Source organism: Podarcis bocagei (assembly GCF_964188305.1).
Source record: "Podarcis bocagei genome assembly, chromosome: 2".
Lineage (NCBI taxonomy): Eukaryota > Metazoa > Chordata > Lepidosauria > Squamata > Lacertidae > Podarcis > Podarcis bocagei.
Genome location: NC_138126.1, coordinates 115,449,685 through 115,462,731, shown reverse-complemented (window position 1 = coordinate 115,462,731; position 13,047 = coordinate 115,449,685). Strand labels below are relative to the sequence as shown.

The 13,047-nt window shown below is 43.6% G+C and overlaps 1 long non-coding RNA gene across 3 annotated transcripts in view; it reads right to left on the bottom strand.

Moving 5' to 3' along the window:
* Positions 1–13,047, bottom strand: part of LOC308580232 — a 62,903-nt gene that overhangs the window by 31,107 nt on the left and 18,749 nt on the right. For all 3 annotated transcript variants that reach the window (XR_014004724.1, XR_014004725.1, XR_014004726.1), the window contains exon 2: positions 4,402–4,541. This is a non-coding gene — a long non-coding RNA (uncharacterized lncRNA). The remainder of the gene's footprint in view (positions 1–4,401; positions 4,542–13,047) is intronic.

Below are 13,047 nucleotides of genomic sequence, written 5' to 3'. Positions count from 1 at the left end.
ACTCCACCTGGTACGCAGGCTGAGACCCTACCTGCCCGCTGACTGTCTGGCCAGAGTGGTGCATGCTCTAGTTATCTCCCGCTTGGACTACTGCAATGCGCTCTACGTGGGGCTACCTTTGAAGGTGACTCGGAAACTACAACTAATCCAGAATGCGGCAGCTAGACTGGTGACTGGGGGCGGCCGCCGAGACCACATAACACCGGTCTTGAAAGACCTACATTGGCTCCCAGTACGTTTCCGAGCACAATTCAAAGTGTTGGTGCTGACCTTTAAAGCCCTAAACGGCTTCGGCCCAGTATACCTGAAGGAGCGTCTCCACCCCCATCGTTCTGCCCGGACACTGAGGTCCAGCGCCGAGGGCCTTCTGGCGGTTCCCTCATTGCGAGAAGCGAAGCTACAGGGAACCAGGCAGAGGGCCTTTTCGGTGGTGGCGCCCGCCCTGTGGAATGCCCTCCCATCGGATGTCAAGGTGATGGACAACTACCTGACATTCAGAAAACATCTTAAGGCGGCCCTATTCAGGGAAGCTTTTAATGTATGATATTTTAGTGTTTTTTGGTTTCTGTGGAAGCCGCCCAGAGTGGCTGGGGAAACCCAGCCAGATGGGCGGGGTACAAATAATAAATTATTATTATTATTATTATTATTCTGGTGCAACGGAACCCGTGACGGAAACCAGAGCGCATGGAAACACCGTTAACCTTCCCACTGCAGCAGTAGCTATTTATCTACTTTTACTGGTGTGCTTTCAAACTGCTAGGTTGGCAGAAGCTGGGGCAGAACAGCAGGAGCTCACCACCGTCGTGGGGATTCCAACCAGCAACCTTCCGATCAGCAAGCCCAAGAGGCTCATTGGGTTAGACCACAGCGCCACCTGCGTCCCACTAGTAAAGACCTGACAATAAGTCAATTGAATAGTTTCACAATATGTTTCCCTATGGCTTTCGAAAAATGTTACTAGTTTTATTCAAAGGAATGTTTGCTTTTTTCCCTTCATGATTTCTGAAATATCCTGAGCTATCTGTTTCGAGTTTCTGCAAAATGCCCGTGGTGTCACCAGCGAAGGATGACCGGCTCACACATGACAATGGAATGCGGTACTTGCAAGTTGTAACAATGTGCAGTTCTGTGCAAAATGAAGATGCATTGCTCTAGACATCCGGTAGACGTCTGCCAGAGAGCCGGGGCCACTCACAGCTTTCTCGAGCATGTCCGCAAGCATTCAGATACTCATGTTTCCTTTTTGCACTTTATGTATCCCTTGTAGGAAGCACCAGGGTAAACATGACTATAAAAGTGTGAATCAGCCCATGGAGAACTGGAGCTGGTGGGAATACAGAACTGTGATTGTTTCTTTCTCACCCCCCATGCAAACAATGCTCTGACATTTCCATTAGAGTGCTGCATGTTTGTGAAGCCAGAAGCATTAAATTTTTCACATTTGACAATTCAGTGTGCAGAGTGTGGTATTTTTTCTCCCTTGAGCAAATCAACGCAGGCTAATTTTTCTTTTATTTTTTTTGAAAACACGAACGAGCCCTTTATCTCTATTCCTCAAATGCCACACTTGCTCCAGTAATTCATGACACCTGTGTGTTCTGCAGTCCTGGTTGCTTCAGTCCCAAGGAACGCTGTGTTCCAAACTGGGTGTCCGCTCCTCATTTTATTTGTTGCTGGCTCTTTTTTTGTACAGTGATAAATGCTTGGTAGGAGTCAGAGTCCATCAACCTCTGTGTCTGCCACCATCAATCACTAGCCTGACTTGGTGTAGCAGTTCTTACCCTTTGCCTCAGAGCTCTTAAAAGAACGTAAAGTCCTGACCAGTGTGGGATTTGGTCAGACTAAATAAGGCTTGTCACTCAAACTGGAGATATGACTCTCCACCACCACTAGAGGGGTTCTGTTTCATCCAGGGTCTGGTGAATTCACACACAACATTACTCCCTTCAATTGCTCAGCCCAGGATTTCTTAAGCAGCCTGCCAGTCTCCATTAGATTGTTTCTAGCTTCTCTCAAGGTAGTATTTATTTGTTTAAAGTCTTTATATTACATTTTCAGTCACAAAGGGAACTCAAAGCTGTTTACATAAATCAGTCAAAACAATGGGCTGCATCTAATGCTGTGGAAGTGGAACTCTGATCCTCTGATGGGACTTCCTTTATTCTCATCTTACACCCCCCAAAAATCTACTCTGGAGGTTCCACCAACCTATTGGGGGCCCTTCCAACGCTACAGTTCTATGACTCTATGAGTAGTCCAAACTAATTGTTGAGTAGTCCAAACTAATTAGTTGAACTAATTCATCATATTGTTCCATTCCAGGAAAACTCCCAATCAAGTGACATTGAGAATGTCTCTAGAAACTAGGGACTCAGCTAGGTTGGTAAAGAAAAAGAGATTTATATGCGTTGTATATGCGATATAACACTGTGACACCAGATGGCTCTGTGGAGTCCCGGATTTCCCTACCGGATTTCCCTGTACGAGTTTACAACACGTTTAACTGAATTGCTTCTTTGACTTGTCTAGATCCAGCCTAGCTTTCACCCAACATGCAGCAGTGATTCCTTGAACTATGGGTCTTTACAGAGCTTTATTTCATCTGGAGCTCATGGAAGCTCAGTTCCGGCACCTCTCAAGTGGACAGTTCTAAGAGAATAAGGGATAAGTTCATGGTGAGCTCCAGCACCTCTTTTTCTAGAAAAACAGCACTGGATCTTTATCAGATCTAGATCAGCCTTCCCCAGGCCATGTGTCCTCCACATGCATAGAGGTATAATGTGCTGGCTGAGGCTGATGGGAATTGTAGTTCAAAATATCTGGACAACACCAGGTTGGTGAAGGTTGTAGACTTTGTAGTTTACAGTTCAAAGGGATAAATGGTCATTAAGAAATCTGAGAAGAGAGGATGCCAAGAAACAGGGAATTATGTTCACATGTGGTGGGGGTGTAAATATGCACAAATTTTTGGGCAAAGGGTATTTAAGGAGATCCAGTAGTGATGTATGGAAGTGAGAGCTGGACCATAAAGAAGGCTGATTGCCGAAGAATTGATGTTTTTGAATTATGGTGCTGGAGGAGACTCTTGAGAGTCCCGTGGACTGCAAGAAGATCAAACCTCTCCATTCTTAAGGAAATCAGCCCTGAGTGCTCACTGGAAGGACAGATCCTGAAGCTGAGGCTCCAATACTTTGGCCACCTCATGAGAAGAGAAGACTCCCTGGAAAAGACCCTGATGTTGGGAAAGATGGAGGGCACAAGGAGAAGGGGACGACAGAGGACGAGATGGTTAGACAGTGTTCTCGAAGCTACCAGCATGAGTTTGACCAAACTGCGGGAGGCAGTGGAAGACTGGAGTGCCTGGCGTGCTCTGGTCCATGGGGTCACGAAGAGTCGGACACAACTAAACGACAACAACAACAATTTAAGGAGATAACAGAAATTACTGGGTTAAAGCTGACCGAAATTCCAGAGGTAGCATTATTATCAATTTACAATGGGGTGGAAGGTTCGCAGGCTAGGAAGGACTTGATCACAAATTTATTGACAGCTGCATGAATTAGCTAGGAAGTGGAAGGGGCAAGTAGAATATAAAATAGAAGAATGGTATAAAGAGGTGTGGGATATAGCTATTAATGATAAGTTAACATGTTCCATTAAGGTAAGATGGGGAATATGCAGGAGAAATGATTTTGAGGAGATATGGAAGGTGTTTGTAGAATTTGTACTGTTAAAACAAAAGGGGTCAAACCATCACAAGAGTTGTTGAAAATTTGGGAGGTTGGATAGTTATAATGGAATGGTCTCGGTGGTGGGGTGCACATTTTTATTCTTATTTATCTTTGATTGTTATGTTGTCAAAATAATAAAATAAAATACGGGGGGAAAGGGGGGAAAAGAAAAGAAATCTGAGAGGGTATAATCTTTGGGGGGCACAAACTGGTTATTTTTGTAAATGGTCAGCACACTTCACCAAATTATATTCTTGCCAAAGGATAAATTACCTCGACATACACATTTGCACCTTCCTTGATAGGGCAGCTAAATTTTATACAGAACTTCTGTATCCAAAAGTGGGTGTGTATGATTAAACAAATTGATTCTTTTCTATTAAGTTGGCCTAATCGAATTAGGCATGTCACTCAAACATTTCTAACTTCAACAGTGGACAGAAGAATGGAACATGACTAGGAGGCCTGCCAAGCAAATCATTATCTGGCTGTTGTTTAAGGAGTTTGTGATATTCCTTAACCTGGGTGAAGCTTAATTAAAGTCAATGAAGAAAAAAAAAAAGTGTTCAAAAACAGATTATTTTCTATCACTTACAAAAAAAAAGATAACACGTGCAGCTTTAATGGGAATGTGCTTTTGTGGGGGACCCTTTAAGCTAATCCCCGCCTGTCAATCAGAGGTATCTGCATAGTGATTTCCACCCCTCTTTGGTTCCAAAATATTGCACAATGGATTCATTTTGCTAGGCCTCCATCCATGGCACCAAAGTCATGTGTAATCAAAAGTTCCTCTGGGAAATCAGATTTCTAGACAGAACACAGAAAAAAAATGCATGAAGATAAACAGAGACAGAACAGATTTGAGACTATTATCTAGTATGAGAACAATACTTCCTTTATAACCAAGGATGTGTGGTCAATATGTTGCTGCATAAAGTGATGGTCACTGTTGCCTTGAAAGGGGCAGCAGTACAGCCACTCCTAAATAAATTGACTCTGGGTCTTTTGGGTTGGACTACCTACACCTAATGGTCCTCTGCCCATTAGGTCTAGTCACGGCCGACTCTGGGGTTGTGGCACTCATCTCACTTTACGGGCCGAGGAAGCCGGCGTACAACTTCCGGGTCATGTGGCCAGCATGACTAAGCCGCTTCTGGCAAACCAGAGCAGCACACGGAAAGGCCGTTTACCTTCCTGCTGGAGCAGTACCTATTTATCTACTTGCACTTTGACGTGCTTTCAAACTGCTAGGTTGGTAGGAGCAGGGACTGAGCAATGGGAGCTCACCCCATTGTGGGAATTCGACCCGTCAACCTTCTGATCGGCAAGTCCTAGGCTCTGTGGTTTAACCCACAGTGCCACCTGCGTCCCTTTCAAAAGGCAAAGTTGATTACAAAAATGGAGTCTGTTCTCAGGGTCAGCACAGACAGACATCCATCTGCATCTAAGACATGGTGAAGAAGAAAGCTGAGGGAGATAGAGGCTGCAGCAATCTATTGCATACCCACCAACACTTCTCGGATGAAACTAGGGATGTCCTAAGGAAAATCGGGACATTCTGGGATCAAATCAGAAACCAAGACGGCTTCTGTAAATCTGGGACTGCCCCTGGAATATAGGGACACTTGCAAATCTAGAAATAAAGCTCTGCCCGTAGACTTAGTAATTGTTAGATATTTGACTACTAATTTCCCACAGATGGAGACTGAGGTCTTCAATGTGGTGGCACATTGATGCAGATAACTATGGAAATGTAGTTCTCATTGCTCCCAGTGAATGGTAGCTGTCCAGGCATTTGAGACCATTTGACTCTTTTGGCCATTTTTTGCATTCTTAAGCGTAAGTAGTATATATTTCACTAGCTGTCCCTTGATCAAATGTAAATATGATTTTAAAGACATTCCACATGGCAGGAATCTATGTGGAAAGGTGGAATTTACTGTGAAACGTGTTGAGGAGGCTTATTGCTAAGTCAAGTGTGGTCAGCATAAAATGTACCTCTTTAGTAGGTTTTTCTCTTTTAAAGGTAACAGGTCAGGAACACAGTTGCACTTCTCCTCCTGAAAGCCTTTTATTAGTAACAGGAGATAAAAATGTGAAATCAGTTTAATTAACCACACCACTCTGCCAGAAAATCCCAAGCAGAAATTAAAAGTGGTTCAGACTAATGATTTTGTATTTACTCCACTGGGACTTTCTTTTGCCCTGCCGGGGTTAACACAAACTTTGTTCTTTAAAAAAGCTTAATCAGGATTTTGTGCTACTTCTGATTAGGGTTTCCCTCTTGTTCTTGGTTCCCCCACCTTTGAAAAAAACAACTATCTCCTGCTGCACGTTATTGGAAACAAATGATTTTATAGCAGAGTCAGGATTGTAATGCAGTAGCAAAATTTGTCACAAATGTAAGAGTTGCCCTTATCCCACGTGGGTTGCGTTGTGGTTTAACTGAGTCTCTTGGGCTTGCCGATTGGAAGGTTGGCAGTTCAAATCCCCACAATGGAGTGAGCTCCCATTACTGTCCCAACTCCTGCCAACCTAGCAGTTCAAAAGCATGCCAGTGCAAGTAGATAAACAGGTACCGCTGCAGAGGGAAGTTAAATGGTGTTTCAATGCGCTCTGGCTTTCATCAGTGTCTCGTTATGCCAGAAGCAGTTTAGTCATGTTGGCCACATGAGCCGGAAAACTGTCTGTGGACAAACATCGGCTCCCTCAGTCTAAAAGCAAGATAAGCGCCGCAACCCCATAGTCACCGTTGACTGGACATAACCATCCAGGGGTCCTTTATCTTCTACCTTTATCCCACAGGGATATCTACTGGTTGAACTCCTCCCAAATGGGAAGGGGGCACATATGTGCATCAGGGTTACAACTTGAGCACAGCTGCAGCAGAACAGCCTCACATTGCATTTCGAGGTTTTATGACTTCAAACTGATCCCTTTTCGACATAATCACCCAGAACTATTGGACCTGAATACTTCTTGTCATTAAAATAATCATTTCCAATCAAAACAATTATTCGACATGGCATTTTATCCCCACCAACTTCTTCTAAAATGCTCCACACAAGCGTACATGTGAACAAAAACGTAAAAAAATGACATGTGGCCATAGCTCAAAAACTTGACCTGATTGAGCAAAACCAATGTGATTTTTGGATTCAGCGCATCAGATTCGTCCTAAATCAACTGAAAAAACGCAGACAACAAATTTGTTGTTGACCAGTGTTATTATATGAAGTTATATAAAAAAGAGCATAAAGATGGAATTAAAATAAAAGAGTATTTACGACAAAATAAATTACCGCCAATTATAGAAGAATATAGACATTTAGATTCTGACATAGAAATAGAAGAAATTGCTCAAGTAATAAGAAATATGAAAAACGGCAAATCACCAGGTCCAGATGGGATTACTATAAATTGTTACAAAAAAAATGAAGAAGTTATACTTCCTCTCTTGAAAAAAAAAATGAACAATATAACAGAAGATGGAAAAATTTCAGCTTCATGGAAGGATGCATTAATAACATTAATCCCAAAACAAGGCACAGGTCTGAAAAATACAAAAAATTATAGACCAATTTCATTACTAAATTCAGATTATAAAATCTTTGCCAGAATACTAGCAAATGGATTGCAAAATTTTCCTAAATAGAATAATAAACAGAGATTATGCTGGCTTCCTGCTGGGACAAGAATAATACAAGGACAATAATTGACTTATTAGAATACATTGAAATGAAACCTAGGGAAAACCTAGGGAAAAAGTTGCAATGTTACAAATCAGACCCGGTGTATGTTTTCGCAGTTCTATCATATTCCACCTTTCAACATGTTTCTCTGACGCCCGGAAATGAGGAAACCCCACCTTAACAGTCCTAGAAAGGGGATGCATTCTAGACCACCGCTTGCAAATCCCTGCCGTCAGACGCATTCTCAGCAGCTAACAATCGAGAAGCTACCCAGCAGATTAAAGCCATATTTGTCAGAAACAAGAAAACCGATGAAAAGCACTGCCAGAAGAGCATCGCATGACATACTGCTGTTTTGCCATAGGGTGAACATGCTGTCTGTAAAGTATTGTGCTTACAGGAAACAAAGACGAAAAGGTGGGTATGACAAACAGACAGGAATTTGAAGGAAGAACGAGACAATGGTGCTCAGCTTCATAAGAAATGATCCCAGCATGGACAGTTTCCACATTCTTCTCAAATCTTCTGCAAGCTTTGTTGTAAACAAAAGTTTGACAAAGAAATCTGAAAGGTTACTGGTATTTTGCAAGGCTGTAATGAAGAAACTGGACCTGGAATTGAATCTAAGGTGGGGAGTACAACAACAACAACAACAACAACAACAACAACAACACCACCAACAACAACAACAACATATTATTATTATTATTATTATTATTATTATTATTATTATTATTATTATTATTATTATTATTATTATTATTACCCCACCCATCTGGCTGGGTTTCCCCAGCCACCTTGGGAGGCTCCCAATTGAATATTAAAAACACAATACAGCATTAAACATTAAAAACTTCCCTAAACAGGAAGTTTTGTACTGAGTGAGACCATTTCTCTATCTAACTCGGTGTTGTCCCAGATGAGAGGCAGAGGCTCTCCGAGGATTGGAACTGGGACCATCTGCATGGAAGGAAATGTTCTATCACTGAGCTACAGCTTTCCCCTAGATTAAGATGACACAACAGCAAGATTACTGAGTAACACACACACACACATGCGCGCGCGCGCACACACACACACACACACACACACACACACATACCAGAAGCTTTCTTATTAGGAATTGTAGGTACCAACGTCCCAAAAGAGAAGGAAAGACTTTTTATGTATGCAACAATACAGATGCTACTATCCCAGAGACGGTCTGAACCAGTTCCAACCGGTCTAGACCGGTTCCAACCAGCTTGGACCGGTTCAAACTGGCTTCAACCAGTTCAAACCAGTCTGGACCGGTTCCAACTGGTCTGAACTAGTTCAAACTGGATTCAACCGGTTCCAACCTGTCTGAACCGGTTCCAACCGGTATGAAACAGTTCCAACCGGTCTAGAACGGTTCCAACCAGCTTGGACCAGTTCAAACTGGCTTCAGCGGGTTCAAACCAGTCAAACCGGTTCCAACTGTCTTCGACCAGTTCAAACTGGTCTGAACTGGTTCCAACCGGTCGAGACCGGTTCCAAGCAGCTTGGAGCGGTTCAAACCGGCTTGAACCAGTTCAGACCAGTCTGAACCAGTTGCAACAGGTCTGGACCAGTTCTAACCAGCATGGGCCGCTTCAAACTGGCTTCAACTGGATAAAACCGGTCTGAACCAGTTCCAACCGGTCTGAACCAGTTCCAACCGGTCTAGACTGGTTCCAACCAGCTTGGAACGGTTCAAACTGGCTTCAACCGGATAAAAACCAGTCTGGACCGGTTCCAACTAGCTTGGAGCCATTCCAACCAGTCTAGACCAGTTCCAACCAGCTTGGACCGGTTTAAACCGGCTTCGACTGGTTCCAAACGGTCTGAACCAGTTCCAACCAGTCTAGACCAGTTCCAACCAGCTTGGACCGGTTCCAACAAGCTTGGACCGGTTCCAACTAGCTTGGACCGGTTCCAACTGGTCTAAACCAGTTCAAACTGGCTTCAACCGGTTCCAACCGGTCTGAACCAGTTCTAACCAGTCTAGACCAGTTCCAAGCAGCTTGGACTGCTTCAAACCAGTTTCAACCAGTTCTAACAGTTCTAACCAGTCTGAACCAGTTCCAGCCGGTCTAGACTGGTTCCAGCCCTCTTGGACCAGTCCAAACCGTTCTGAACCTATTCCAACCGGTCTGAACTGGTTCTAACTGGATTCAACCAGTTCCAACCGGTCTGAACCAGTTCCAACCGGTTTAGACTGGTTCCAACCAGATTGGACCGGTTCCAACTGGTCTAAACTGGTTCAAACTGGATTCAACTGGTTCCAACCGGTCTGAATCGGTTTCAACCAGCTTGGACTGGTTCCAACCCATCTGAACCGGTTCAAACTGGTTCCAACCGTCTGAACCAGTTCCAATCGGTCTAGACCAGTTCCAACCAGCTTCGACCAATTAAAACCTGCTTCAACCGGTTCCAACGGGTCTGAACCGGTTCCAACTGGTTGAATCCGGTTCCAACTGGTCCAAACTGCTTCTAACTGGATTCAACCGGTTCCAACCAGTCTGAACCGGTTTCAACCAGCTTGGACCGGTTCCAACCGGTCTGAACCGGTTCTAACTGGATTCAACCGGTTCCAACCGGTCTGAACCGGTTCCAACAGGTCTGAACCAGTTCCAACCGGTCTAGACTGGTTCCAGCCTTCTTGGACCGGTCTGAACCGGTTTCATCCATCTTGGACCGGTTCCAACTGGTCTAAACCAGTTCAAACTGGATTCAACCGGTTCCAACCGGCCTGAACCGGTTTCAACCAGCTTGGACCGCTTCCAACTGGTCTGAACCATTTCTAACTGGATCCAAGCGGTTCCAACCGGTCTGAACCGGTTTCAACCAGCTTGGACTGGTTCCAACCGGTTTAGACTGGTTCCAACCAGCTTGGACCAGTCTGAACCGGTTTCAACCAGCTTGGACCGGTTCCAACTGGTCTAAACCAGTTCCAACTGGATTCAACCGGTTCCAACCGGCCTGAACCGGTTTCAACTAGCTTGGAGCGGTTCCAACCAGTCTGAACCGGTTCTAACTGGATTCAAATGGTTCCAACCAGACTGAACCAGTTCCAACCGGTCTGAAACAGTTTCAACTGGTCAAGACTGGTTCCAGCCCTCTTGGACTGGTTAAAAATTGGTCTGAACTGGTTCCAACTGGTCTGAATCGGTTCTAACTGGATTCAACCGGTTCCAACCAGTCTGAACCGGTTCCAACTGGTTTAGACTGGTTCCAACCAGCTTGGACCGGTTCCAACTGGTCTAAACCGGTTCAAACTGGATTCAACCGGTTCCAACCAGTCTAGACCGGTTCCAACCAGCTTGGACCGGTTCCAACCGGTCTGAACCGGTTCTAAGTGGATTCAACCGGTTCCAACCAGTCTGAACCGGTTTCAACCAGCTTGGACCGGTTCCAACCGGTCTAGACCGGTTCAAACTAGAACCAACCGGTTCCAACCGGCCTGAACCGGTTTCAACCAGCTTGGACCGGTTCCAACCGGTCTAGAACGGTTCCAACCAGCTTGGACCGGTTCCAACCAGCCTCAACCAGTTCCAACGGGTCTGAACCAGTCTAGACCGGTTCCAACCAGCTTGAGTGAATCGGAGAACGTCAGATTTTTGCTGCACTTGTGACTGCGCGGCTTAGGGATTTTTTCAAAAAAAAGTTTTTCTGCAGGTTAAGGCTTCGAGGGCTGATTGTTTGACCTATGATAAAAACCCTTCTGTTTTCACCACCAGACTTTCAGGGGAGCATTTGCAACAGTGTGGCACCATTTTTGAGTGAATTGCACAACGTCAGATTTTTTTGTGAAATTCTGACCCCGTTAGGGATTATTTCAAAAAATAATAATTCAGCAGCTTAAGGCGTCGAGGCCTGATTTCTTAGCCTAGGATAGGAACCCTTCTGTTTTCACCACCAAACCTTTCAGGGGAGCATTTGCAACAATTTGGCACCATTTATGAGTGAATTGCAGAACGTTTCTTTTTTTAAAAAAAAAAATCTTTCCCCGCGTGTTAGGGATTTTTTCAAAAAAAGATTTTCTGCATGGTAAGGCATCGAGGCCAGATTTCTAAGCCTAGGATAAAAAGCCATCTGTTTTCACTACCAAACCTTTCAGGGGAGCATTTGCAACAGTTTGGCACCATTTTTTAGTGAATCGCATAACGTCAGATTTTTTGTAAAATTCTGGTTAAGGATTTTTTCAAAAAAAGATGTTCCGCAATTTAAGGCGTCCAGGCCTGATTTCTTAGCCTAGGATAAAAACCCTTCTGTTTTCACTGCCAAACCAAAGAAGACAAAGTCCCTAGCAGAGAGGACTGGCAAACTCAGCTGATGGACTATGCCGAGATGGCAAAACTGACTGGAAAACTCAGGAACAAAGAAGGGGAAAAAAATGGGGGGGGGGAATAATTTATTTAGGAGACCACTGTAAGCAGATGAAAACATTAGCAGGATTTTAATAACACTTGTGATGTAACAATCAGTATGGACAATATGGAGAGATGCAAAATATGGCTCATGAAATAATATGCAGTTGAAAACATTAACAATAAGACCCCTGGAGGGGATGGTGGGAAGTCTGGAGATTCAGAGAAATCTCTAAATATGGATATGTACTTGGTATTATTATAACTTTATGCTTATAAAATTAAATAAAAATTATTATTTTTAAAAAACGATTACTGGGTTAATAATATCATTGTATCATCAAGCTTACAAGGGAATATGCAATAGGGATAACCCCTTTCTAAACAAACATAACGGGGTACAGTATATTCTAAATCTAAATATTATATTTTGTTGTATGAGCCTCAATTTAAGGTCCAGAGATGGGTGAGGTTGCTGGGATGGAGCTGTCTTGCTTTTGTTGCACATTCGTTTAAGTGTACCTCTTTAGGTTGCAGCAATGGAGTGACACTGGGGAAGAATTTCAGAACGCCTAATAAATCGGGATGATATGTGAATGCTCTGTTATCAATCCACCGCTAATGCAATTTTATTGTGTCAATGACATGTTGTAGTATACACCTGAAAAAAAGTGGGGAGGGAATAAAGTCTGGACAGGCCTTTTGCCTCCATCACAAACTCAGCTTTTGTTCTGCACTCTAGGGATAATAACTCTGTATCACTCTGCAGGGCTAATGTAAAGATTGTTGGGATAATGTAGGCGAGGACCTCAATATTACCCATCTATTTTCTTAAATCACATCCATCCCCCGTTTAATATTAGTGGTCTAAGAGCACCTGTCTGTAATCATAATTGGTGCTGCTTTTAGTTTCTGCTCTTGAATTTAAAAGGTTGGATAGGGTGAAAAAATTCCACGTTCCCTTTTAAATCTCCAAGAAAGAAAATGTGCTTCCAGATGGGGACTTAGTATTGCAAACATTGAGATACCAGGAACTGGTAATTGGCAAGAGGTTGTGTGTGTGTGTGTGTTTTAACATACTCGGAGGGGTAGATCTATATTAAAAGGTGGGGAGGGGGAATACAGGCTAACATCATGTGGATGCGGGGGGGGCGGGGACTTGCATGCATGGAAAGCATGCATCTGACAATAAATCTCATTTTTTAAAATATTTGTTCCTGTTCTCCTGTGCCCATTCGCAAATACGCTGAT